This window comes from Marmota marmota, unplaced genomic scaffold (genome assembly GCF_001458135.2).
Source record: "Marmota marmota marmota unplaced genomic scaffold, marMar, whole genome shotgun sequence".
Taxonomy (NCBI): Eukaryota; Metazoa; Chordata; class Mammalia; order Rodentia; family Sciuridae; genus Marmota; species Marmota marmota.
In genome coordinates, this window is record NW_025999842.1 from 51,185,686 (window position 1) to 51,198,583 (window position 12,898).

Below are 12,898 nucleotides of genomic sequence, written 5' to 3' on the forward strand. Positions count from 1 at the left end.
TATATTCATTGTTCAATAAATCTGCAGTTAGCATAAAAGCATTTCAATATGATATTTTTTCTATTTTATATTTTAGTTTCACCAATTTTTGCTTCTAATATTTTAAAGCCACCAACTGGAGTATGAAAGTTTAAAATTGTGATTTCCTCCTGGTGATTTTGTAGGCAAAAAGAAGCCATCAAAATATGAAGAGACTGAAATAGCAAGATTAGAACCACATATCCTTATATAGCCCGATTTAATGAAAACATTCTTTCTTTGCATTTTCATTCCTTTGGTTTTCATTTGTTTTATTGGAATGGTAAGCTTATCCTAGGAATGAGAATATTTCATCTCTAGGTATCATTTTGAAACCTAATTCCTCTAAAGTTCAAGAAAAGAGAACCAGTTTCCTTGGTTTCTGATAAATTGGACTCTGGCTTCAAAAGCTATCAAGTTCTATCATAAAATCAAAGCTACTAGGCTTCATCATGGTAGTAGTGCTGGTGGAAAGATAAAAACATTGTAGGAAATGGGAAGACAAATAAGTTTTGGATTTAGTTTGCTTTATGTGGCCAGATAGGAAATTAGCAGATGATAATTTAATTTGGAACTCATTGCTTTGGGGCTTGTTACACATACAGTATCAGAGGGGGTTGTCAAAACAAATGATTAAGATGTAGCAGGAGCTTAAGGAAAAGTACAGAGAAATAAAAAAATAAAAACAATTTCCTTTTGCAATACTCATTAGAAACAATAATTAAAACAATAGCTACTTGGAAAGTATATTGAACACAGTCAGATTGGGTTTTTAAAAAGAATAACTGTAGCCATAACATGAAAGAAGGCCTGGGATAGAAAAGATCCTCAAGCTGAGAATACCAGGCTATTAAAAGCATCTGTCTGGAAGTGATGAAGGACTAAATTCAAAAAGTGACCATAGGAATGAAATGGGATGGCTGAATTTGAGATTCACTTTAAAGCAAAGTTTTATTGAAAATACCAGGATAGGAAGTGAAAGAAAGGAAGTTTAAGGATGTTTCTAAAATTTCTAATTTAGAAAAAAAGGTGGGTACACACTATTAATCAGTCCAAGAACATATTGAGATTTGCTTCTATTATTTTTCTTCCCTTTGGAAAGAAAATAAATGACTTGCCTATTTAGTTACTTATAATTCCTAGTTCATAAATAAATTTCTTGTATTAATTGAGAAAGAGAATTAATAAATCATGATGTGGGACTCAGAGTAGTTTAATAGCTACTGGCAACTAATGATTCTATTGTTTAACTCCATCACTCACTGTCTCATGAGTCTTCACAGCATCTCTTACTTCCTAAGTGGAAGATAATACAGATTGGCACATCCACCTCCATGTTAGCCTAAACATCTCCATCCTAAACTCCTTGTCACAAATTTTATAGCATCCTAGTAGCTGAAAAGCTGAAGACCTTAAATCATTTCTCATACTTATTTACAGCACCAGTTCCTTCCAAGTCCTACCTTCCACTGGACCAGATGTAAGCTCATGAGATTTGGAAGGTAGAGCTGAAAAACACAATTCCAAGGCCCTTCTTTCACTTGCACCCTTTCTAGTAGCATCATTACAATGGTGGTGCATGGTAGTGGGGTATGTTCTGTCGCAGTTGTTGCAAAGTCCTGTCATGGTTGAAATGTGCCTACCCCTACCCCACAACCTTGAAGTCCTAACCTCTAGTACTGTTAAATGTAATCTTAATTGGAAATAGAATGTTTGAAGATAGTAAAATTAAAATGAGGTTATTGGGTGTCCCTTAATTCCGTATGACTAGTGTTCTAATTAAAAGGGGGAAATGTAGGGAAGAGACAGACACAAATAGAATGCCATGTGCACATGAAAGTAGACATTAGGGTGATGCATCTACAAGTCAAAGAAGAGTAAAGATGGCCAACAATGCCAGAGCTAGGGGGAACATGGCACGGGTCCTCTCTCATAGCCCTCAAAAGAAACCAAGCCTGCTGACACTTTGTTCTAGGAATTCCTGTTTCCAGAACTGTGAAATCACACATTTTTGTTGTTTAAGGAATCCAGTTTGTGGTTCTTTGCTACAAAATCCTTGAAAAAATAATAAAATTTCCATTGTATATTCCCCAGCTTGGTAGGTGCTGAGAGACTGGTGATGATGTACAGTGCCAAGGAGTATTCTTAAGCTAGTTTTGGTGGAGTCGGCTTCATGATTTCCTAGTGTCCTTATTATGTTAAAGGCAATGAGTTGGCCAATTCAGTGGGTAGGTTCTGTAAAATTTAGACGACAGAACCTGTTCTCTTCCCTTTCTGCTTAAACTAGGTCCAATGGCTTTTGATGTCTGGAACATGTATTCTGTATCCTGACTAAAGAACACAACAATACTACAAAATGCATTAATGATCTTTGCCCATAGAGGACAAAGGAACATTTGATTTTTTCTTTGTACAATACAATATATGGATTTATCACAATATGAACCAACAAAAATGGGGTGATATTAGTAGTGAGCCTAATTGAAATTAGGTCACAAACCCCCAAGAAAAGTTCTATTCCCTTTATAGATTTCTGTATTTTAGGAAGAACCCTGACTTTTCTACAGTGGCGAAATAGTTGTTTCTAAATAACTAGACAGAAGGACCGGTGACTAGATAAGAATAGAATTTGTAAACATGAGAATAGATGCTGTAAACTTGGTTGGTCAAACAGAATTTTTGGTAGTCTTATGGTTTTGGAAAGCTTCATTCAAGACTATACAATATAAAACTTCAGAGCAAAACCCGTCACTAAAATGCAGGCCTAATTAATACGTGAGTTGTATTCAACTCTTTATAATAAACAATGTGAATGAGATACAAGACTAAAACACATAGTGGTATTATTAATCACAATAATTTAGATTGGTTTTTAAAAAGGCCATAATGCTTATTTAGTGAGTCTAGACCTTTCTACTTCAAACAGATTTAAACCACTGTCAGAAAGACTAAGTGAGTTACCTAAAGTCTAGCAAACAGAACAAATACCCAACCCTATGAAAAAAATAATTCTTCTCTTCAGCATTTTAAGAAAGCAAATTTTAATAGCTAGTTGTATATTAAACTTGGAAAGAATGCACAGAGAAATTTTGGCAAACTCCTGCTTATCTAATGCAGGTAGCCCTGACTCAAATGAAAAAAGAACATTGTAAAGAGAGTTTAGCCAAAGCTCCAAGGCCTCTCTCAGGTGCAGCCTCTGCCACAAGCCTTTTCTAATCTGCCAGTACACAAGTCTGCCTTCCAACTCCCCAAACCTCCTGTTAGACAAACTTCTCAGTTAGGATAGTTGTCACTTATTTGTTTAGCAAGAACTTATGTAGCACTCACCTGGTGACAACTCCTCTTCTAAGCACTTTTCCTCAAGATAACACTCTGTGATAGTACTGTCATCATCCCCATCTTACACATGGAGACCTAAGGGACAGAGGTGGTAGATAACTCTGCCAAGGTGGAGGAGGAGGCAAATTAAGGCAGTCTGAGGTGAGTGTCCATCCTCTAACCTCAGCCTGCCCCTCATAGCCATGCTAAAGCTACAGGCATGCACGCCTAACCTCTTCTCTGCAAGCTTTCTGAGAACAGTTCGTTCTGATTCTTATCTAAATACTTATAACACTTAAAATAGTGCCTGGAGCAGACTTGGAAAATCGAATAATTAACTAAATAAAGGAACAAACATAAATCTGAGTAAGATGGAAGGGTACCCAGAATTGGACAGCAAGAACTCATCCATGTTAAACACAGGATGTTGGTGGTGAGCTGCAGAAACACAGTCCTTTCTTTTTGATCACCTCATACCAAGCACTCCCTGCAAGCTGCTTTGCTTGGGCTTCTAAGCTAAGATTTATTAAAATGGATGAATTGCAGAAAAAAATAGCCAATGGCAGGATGTGCACTAGCTCTCACTGAAACAGAAGTGGGACTTAGCTGCTCTTTCTTCCCAGCGGGTGCTGCACTTGGGCTCATTTGGTATGTTTAGAGAGGTTACCGCTGGGGCTCCAGGAAGAGAATAGTTTGGCCAATGCCCTGGGATAATTATGTTAAGGAGTATATTCATGCAGACCTATGATTCAACCGCTCAAATGTTCCCTGTAGTTTAGATTTGTACATTTGATTTACCCTTCCTTCATAATCATCGTAAAATCACACTAGTGCGTGACTCACTTTCTTCCATTTACTCACATTTCAGTGATGCTAATTAACCTTGGCTAATAGTTTTCTGCACTAGACTGACTCAGGGATTACTAAAAGCAACAAGCTCACATCATGGAATGGTAGAAGGTGGAGACACAAAATGCAGTTTGGCTCGAATGTTCTGGAATTGTGATCTAACACCCTCTTATTCATTACAGCTTTCTTCTGGGAGGAGTCCTGATAGCAGATCTGGAGTCCAAGTCCCCAGTTTTGGTCAGCTCATCTCAAGGAAGCAGTAGTGCAATAATTGGCATCAGGGACAGAAAGGCAAGAAAAAGAATGAAAGTGTTTCCTTGCTATTACTCTATTTTAACAATAAGCTATATTATTACTTAGTTGACTTTCAATTGCATGTCTTTTCCCTCAAAAGGTTAAACACAGAGTTACCATATGATCCAACAATTTGACTTCTGTCAAACTAACTGAAAACAGGTTTTGAAACAAATACGTGGGCATGTTCATAATGACACTTTTCACAATAGCTTAAAAGACAAAGAAGCCAGGGTTTCATCAACAGATGATGTAGACATTCAGCAACTGTGGTGTATACATGCAGTGGAAGATTATTCAGTTAAAAGAAGAAATGAGTATTGGAACATGCTACAGCACTGATGAACTTTAAAAATATTGTGTTAAATGAAAGAACCCAGAACAAAAGGTGATAGGCATATTTTACAATATGATTCCATTGTATGAATATAATATAAAATATTATAAAATATAAAATATTCATAATATAAATGTGGAGACAGAAAGAAGACAGATGGTTTCTGTGAGCTGTGAGGAAGGGGAAATGAGAAATAGCCACTTAGAGGATACAGGCTTTCCATTCGGGAGGATAGAATGTTTCAGGTCCAGGTAGATGTGATTTAGCACATTTCAAATGTGTTAAATATCATTAATTATTCCCTTTAAAACGGCTGACTTCATGAAGGTCTGAGGCAGGTGTTGATTTGATATAATTTTTTGCCCAGTGCTTGTAGTGTCCAAGTGAAGAAATTTGATGTAGAGTTGATAAATGCCAGAAGTAACTGTCTCCCTTAATGTAGCTAAATGCATCATCATCTAATTAGTAAGATACATCAGTGATGAGTGAGGAACCCACAGCTCCAACCTCCTGTCTAGCAAAATCATAAAAATATCCCTGACACACAAATAAAGAGAGAGCTCTTGAGTTTGCAGAAGAAATGGAAAGTTCATGGAGACGAAGGGATTGTTTACTCAAGATCACACAGATATCCAGGGGCAGAACCAGGAGTCACATTTAGGTGTTCTTATTTCAAATCAGGAGCTGTTATCCTCCACAAAAAAAAAAAAAAAATTATTTCTCAAGACAACTTGCAGCAAAGTAACTCAACTGCACCACAGATTTTTTAAGTTATTGGCCCTCTAAATTCTCTCCCATATTTTAAGTTATTGAAAGAAGAGAGTAAAATCACCAATGAAAAAGCAAACCAGATTTTCTGGAATAAGACTTAACGATATGGTCACATGAATAAAAACTAGTATTTCACAATTCAGTATTTTGCAGAAACGTGCACTTTGCATATAAAGACAACCAAAAATAACATTCTCCCACCAGCAAATCTGATGATAGTGCAGTTCAGGGTCAGCCTTCATGAGCATGCAACCTGTCCAGCACACAGGGCTGGTGCTCAGAGGAGCTCTGCACTGGGTTTAATTGTCTGCCATTGCTACCTTGAAATTCTCAATCATTTCTTACAAAGGACGCTGCTTTTCATTTTGCACTGTGCAACACCAATTATGTAGTTAGAACTGCCAGTATGCAACTAATTTCAAACCTTATCTCACCTACCTAGAATAGTTATTACAAAGATCAAATGGAGTAATATTGCATGATTCTTTAAAGTTTTCAAGATACATGCACATAAAAGTTGTTCTTCAGTTTATTGGTAAATATCAGGTGGGGAAAGAGATCATAGAGGGTAGGAGATCCTCAGAGACAGAAACCACGTGCCAGCGAGAACAGAGTCTACCTACTACCAGGCCTCCTGACGTCTAGATGAGGCTCTTTCAGTAGGATCTGTACTTCTGTCACCTCCCCAGAGAGGCCTTGCTCTCCCCTAAGCCATATGAAGAATCCCCACTCCTCAGTTTCTTCCCACTTTCTTTCATGTCACCCTGTTTTCTTTGTAACATTGTCACAATCCACACTGATTTTTTTTCTTTGTTCATTATCTGTCACCTCCACCAAAATGTAAACCCTATAAAGGCAGAAACTGGCCTTTCTATTATTAATAGTGTGTATTCCCAGCGCACAATGGGCACTCAAAAAGTTCTTCAACAAAGAAAGAAATGAATTAATAACTGAATGAATATTCTTTTCCATCTGGACTTGAGAATGCAGCTTTCTAATTTGACTCTAAAGCACCATGATGTCCTTTGGCCACGTGGCCAATGGGTGGATTTGGTTGGAATGTATTGGTTTACAAATGTTTAACTATCAACTTATCTGTCTACTCTGAAAATGAGATTCTGAGTGATAAAAAAAAATGACTTTGGAATTTGTACTAAGTCAACTGTGCACATGGTACAGAATGTTCTCAGAAGCATCGGGACTCATGAATAATAAGGCTGACCACTTCCTGGACTTCCCAGGCTCCCTCGCCTGGTGTCCTTTCTTGCCCACAAACCTTTTGCCTGCTGACCTGAATCCGGATTCTCTCCTCTCTCAAGTGAGATGCCAGATGAACTCCAAGGGAATTGTCTTTATCCTGAATCTTGGCTGTCACTTGTGCTCAACCATTTCCACCCAGCTCCATACTTAAAGATTTGCTATTTTATGAAAAGAATGTAATTAACACCATACACCACAGACTTTGCTGCCGGCAGAGACCTTGACCAAAGCAGCATTATTCCATTGAGACTGTTCATGTTGGATTGCTCCAGATGGCCAAGCTGAATCAACAGAACCCGACAGAGAGGTTGGGTTTATTTCACAGCAGGTAGGAATGTGCAGTTGCAGCATAAACAGAAAATTGCTTTGACCTTCCATGAATTATGTGTTTGTGATGCTTGATAACATGAGGATCCATGACGCTATTTGTTCCATAAATAATTTTTTTATTAACGAAGCTTCTGAATCTACAAGTAACATTATCCATATGAACCAGCATCATTTACACACACACAAACAAAAAAAACTACCTGAATACATCCTCACTGTAAAAAATTTGAGTAATAAAAAAGCATATAGAATAAAAATGTGTAGGGCACCTTTATCTGTCCTATCCCACATCCTGCTCCTAGAGGTTTCTTGTTAACATTGTAAAGTACATTTCTCTCTTAACATTTTAAAATATATTGTTTTGACACTTTTTGTGTCTAAAAGCATTTATAAAAGCCATTTATAAAACTGTTTATTGAATTTAAAATGCCTAAGTTTTCATATATTTCTGAAATTGGGCTATAGCTTACATTTGATGGCTTGTTAGATGCAGTGAAACACCAATTTTTTTAATTTTTACTTTTCAAGTACATGACTCACACTTTATGCATTGTTCTGAGAGTCACTTTTCAAAAGAGCCTAAATAAGTTCTTTACATGATATTTAACATTCTAACCACATTTATATCCACATTTTGGTGTGATATTTTTGAACTGTCAAATATATGGTTATAGTTATCATGTCTTCAAATTGCTTCTAAATTTATTCTTGACCCCTTGCATAGTGCCATAAACATAAAGGTCCAAGTACTGTATAAAAGGTTTTTCCAGTTAAAGAATTTTGGTCATACTCTTGGGAGGATCCACATAACCTGAAAATAAGATGCATATAAAATACATTTTTTTTTTTACTGCTGAGGGTAATAGGTATGTCATTTGACTCACACACTGGTTTGTTTACATTTTCTTCCATTAAGAATGTTCTACTAGGTCATATACATGCACCCTGTGAAAGAATTGTGGTTCTGTCCAATATTTCACCATTTTTCCAGGCAGGAAATGGGGAAGTGAGACATATGTGGACTCCATTCCAGCTTGGGCTCACAGTTGTCCCAGCCTAGGTTGCACTCCCTCCCCTGACCCTGTCCTCTAGGTAGTCCAAAGTCCTTGATTCTCTGGAGACTGAGCAGGAGTTCAAAAAGACTCCAGCCACGTAGAGGACTAGTGGAGAGGCAAGACTCCAACCTGGACTCTGAAAGACTCTGGTTCAGAACAAACGTCTGAGAGGTGGGTTGGCTCTGGAGCCTTATGAGTGCGGTAGGTCCCAGAAGTTTAGGTAAGGTGAGGACTCCTGGTGCTGCCTCTGTGCAGGATGGAACTAACATCTTCCAGGGATACCCGTAGAGGAGCTGCCCCACACCTAAGGCAGATGCCTAGGGGCTCATGCAGTGCAGACTCACTCTACCTCTGACATAGGGGGATATTCTTGTGAGCAATAAATGTTCCTGGAACATGGAGTTCAGTATCTGGAAACTGATCCCTGGGCAGGAACACTGTCTCACCCATTGGAGACAACAAGGTAGATGTGATAGCTATTCTAATGGTCTTAAAAGACAAGTGAGAACTTGCAGTTTGAACCTGTGAGATGAATTATCATTCTTGCAATTTACCCTCACAGGAAGGAGATGCCACTGTGGCTTTTGACACAGTGGTCTTATCTACAACTGTCACATAGCCATTCTGAACCCATGACTCTGCCACAAATATGCTGCTTTTACCTCCAAAGATACTCTAGCATGGCCTGTTTCTCACCATGCCCTCAGCTACCAGCCACATCCAAGGCCATGGCAGTAGCCTCCTGCTAATTTTCTCACCTCTGCGGTTACCCCCGCTAACAGTCAGTCTCCATACATTAGTCCAAGTCATCTATGAAAACATAATGTCCCTGATGTCACCTCACCCTTTCCCACTTACAAGCTTTCCATGGTTTTCTACTGTGCTTAAATAAAGTCCTTATCTGAACACAAAGTCCCTGGGCATCCACCTCTGCAGTGTCCCTCACACATACGCTCCACACACACTAACCTCGGACAAGCTGAGTTCTTTGCTATGGCAAAGCTTTGGCTATACCTCTTGCCTGGAAAATATCCACCTCTGTTATGAGCATGACCTTCTCTCTTTGACCCTCAAAACCTCCATTCTGATGTCCCCTGTTTAGCATTGCTGTCCCTGGGCACCTGTCTAAAGCCTCCTGTCCCATTACTTTGTTACATCATCCTAATTATTTTCTCTTTATATAATAAGAGCACTTATTGCTTTCTGTAATTTTTAGATGTGTTCCCTTGTTAATTTTCTGCCTCCCTCTGAAAATTTAAGCTTCTAAGAATGAGGAACTTGGCTAGTTTCAAACCCTGTGTTTCTATTTACTAATGTAGAACATTTCCTGGATCATGGGCCATTTTTGGATGAAAGAGTGGGCTTTATTTGTATATTTTAAATTAATTGAGGACTGGGGGTAGAGCTCAGTTGGTAGAGTGCTTGTCTAGTATGCACAATCCCCAGCAGCACACAAAATAATAATAATAATAATAATAATAATAATAATTAATAATAATAATAATAATAATAGATAAGGGTTACATACCTTACTTATAAGTGAATCACTAGTGTTTTGTATCTAAGGGACATGTTGTTAGGTAACATGAACCTTTACCCTTCATCCCTTAATCTAAATGGAGCACGTGTGTACAGACATTTTTCTTGTCATTATCCCCTAACATGCACTAGCCCAGGGCTGCCTGGGTCAGGATGTGGGAAAATGTTGAGTGAAAGCAGAATGAATTGATTGTTCAATTCAGGTGAACATCAATATTACAAATCTGTGGGCCCACTCTGACCTGTTAATCACAATTCTAGGGATAGAGTCTGAACATTTTTGGTTTGCAAGCGCCAAGAATGATTCTGATGTATCTTTGTCAACAGTGTCTGGGAAGAGCCCTTCCTTTCCACTAAATCACTGTTGCTCCTGGGAACTGTTGTGGGTTTGTTGGAGTTTTTTGTTTGTTTGTTGTTTTTGTTTTTTTTAATTGATACTGGGGATACAACCTAGGGGCACTTAATCACTGAGTCACATCCCCAGCCCTTTTTTTTTTTAGGTCTTATTTAGAGACAATGTCTTGCTAAGTTGCTTAGGACCTCCCTGAGTTACTGACGCTGGCTTTGAACACAGGATCCTCCCGCGTGAGCTCCAAGCAGCTGAGATTACAGGTAAGTGGCACCAGTTCAGCTGCTGTGTGGTCTTGATACATGTTTAAAGTGGATACTCAACAGCCCTGTCATAGGAGTAAGATCAAGCAGAGCACGTAAGAGCAAAGCTCTCAGAAGTGATGTTCTGCCCACAACAGAAACTTGCAGGGAAGTCCATCCACCAACTCAAACCAAAGGGCTTGAGTTTTCGTGGCATCTATATGAGCAACATGTCATTCAATGAGTTTCCTCCCTTACTTTTGAAATTGAACATTTAGCTCATTTGTTATCTTTTCTTCTTTTTTAACATAAGAATTTAAGGCTATAAATCCATCTCTTTACACAGTCTTAGCTATATCCCACAAGGTTTGATTAAGCATTTTTGTCATTATTTCTAGTAATTTCTCTTAATTCTTCTTTGATTTGGAAATGTATTTTAAATTTTCTGAATGCTTAGAACATTTTCAGTTATCTAATTTAATTGCATTGTAGTAAAAAGTGTGATAGATATGCTATAAGTCCTTCAAAACAATTTTAGATCTTTTTTAAGGGCTAATATCACAAACTTTCAGAAATATTCAGGTATATTACAAAAAATGTAAGTTTTGTGCAAATAACACCACAAAAGTCAGTTTATACACCTACTACACATGCTTTTCCTGGTCTTCAAAGTAGTCTCTTATTTTCTTGCCAGTAAGAAATGCATTAAAACAATATTTTTAAAAACACGTATATTCAAAAATCTTTACACATGCAAGACAAGGAAGGGAATTCTACATTTGGAAATAAAAAAAAAAAACCCTAAAAACTTAAGATGAATTATTTTCTCTCTCCATCATGCAATTTTACTTCTCTTGTATCTCTGTTTATATTGTGTTCAGAAGTCTGCCTTCCACTTTTGATATTCAATACCTTGGGAAATAGGTCTACATCAAACACATTTTGTAAACCCCTCGCTTTCCTAGAACTTAGTATTTTGCTTATCTTACATTAATGTAGTTCATCAATAGAAACCCTGAAAATGGGTCAGCTCTTGTAGGCAAAGGGTTTCTTACCCTCTTACCCATCATTGTACCCTGAACCCCCTGTGATAACCAACTAGCACACAGTTAAGGGTTCAAGGATTCCACTGACCAAAACCAGAGTGGTCACTTTTTCAAAATGCTAAGAGGCAATACATATTACAAACTCAGAAGAATACATAATGAGTCAGCCTCTGAAACATTCAATTCTGTAACCACAGAATTATTGAGCCAAAAAGGGAGTTCAAATTTATTTCCTGAAAGAATTTTAATTGGGCACAAGTATTTAACTCTGCCTTTCCAAGTACTTCTACTTGAATTAATTCACATCTGTATTTCTAGAAATAGTTATAAAAACTGACAAATAGAATCATACTTCTAATGCTCCATTGCCACACATGTAACAATATAGAATTTATGGATAATATTTTCCCCCTGCGTCACACCCTGAATGCCAGAATCCAAGACAACTCAATTCCTGCTGCGGGTTTCTGCGAATTGTTCAAGTTCAGTTAGCTATCACCTTAAGTCAGAGTAATGAGCTATTTCTCTTTCTGAAGAAATAGTTTAACTCTCCTAAACTAGTTCCCAGAAGTAGAAACCTGATCTCTTTTGGACTTTCTAAGCCTAGTATGATTGTGTGCACACTTTACAGGACTGAGATCCAAACCTTGAATACTTTTTTTCATCTGTTCAACAAGTATTGACCTCTTACTATACATGTAGTACTGGGTGTATTCCATCAGTCATTGATCTATCTATCACCTGTCATTTAATCTTTTTGAGGGTCCATTACTTTTCTTTCATCAATAATAGAAGAATGCTGAAGAGCAATAGCATTCCAAGTCAGAGGTAAGGACTCATATCTCAACAGTCAGGAGAGATTATATTGAATATCTTCTGTAGTAAAATATGTTTACTGTTAAATTTCATTAAACACTTATAAGGACCAAGAGCCTACAAACCTAGTAACTGAACTCATAAAGTATAAAATCCATATCTGTCTTAAAAGAGAATTAAATGAATAAGCAAAACACCCTGCACCATCCTGTACAAGATAAAGATTCAATCAGTAAGTATTTTTAAAGTGTCAGCCTTCCACTTGGATTCATGCAAGGATTTCAGATTGGTGTTTGTAAAGATTATAAAGATTTTTTTAAGTGTTTGTTTTTGTAATTGGTGTTTGTAAAGATTATCTGAGATGAAGTGACTTAAAACCAGAAGAAGAAGGAGGAAGAGAGAGAGAAAGACAGAACCATAAGCCTGTATCCAATCAGAAAATCACATTGTAACCTGCAAAGGCCTTGGGTGTGATCCCCAGCACTGAAAAAGGAAAGCCTGCAAAAGAAAACTGCATTTTTTTTTTTATAAAACTATGTTCAATGAATATTCCAAAGCTAGTAACTTCAAAATTGGGTGGAAAACAATATATTTACTTTATGTTCAATGAATTAACTTGGCTTGATTGTTTTCTCTGCAGGAGATCACATAAGTACTATTGAACTAATTTACCA

The 12,898-nt window shown here is 37.4% G+C and overlaps 1 long non-coding RNA gene across 1 annotated transcript in view; it reads right to left on the minus strand.

Moving 5' to 3' along the window:
- The window catches only part of LOC125615233, a 13,977-nt gene extending 10,467 nt beyond the window's left edge, over nt 1-3,510 (minus strand). The window contains exon 1 of the long non-coding RNA XR_007345782.1: nt 3,346-3,510. This is a non-coding gene — a long non-coding RNA (uncharacterized LOC125615233). The remainder of the gene's footprint in view (nt 1-3,345) is intronic.
- Nucleotides 3,511-12,898: the final 9,388 nt, after the last annotated feature.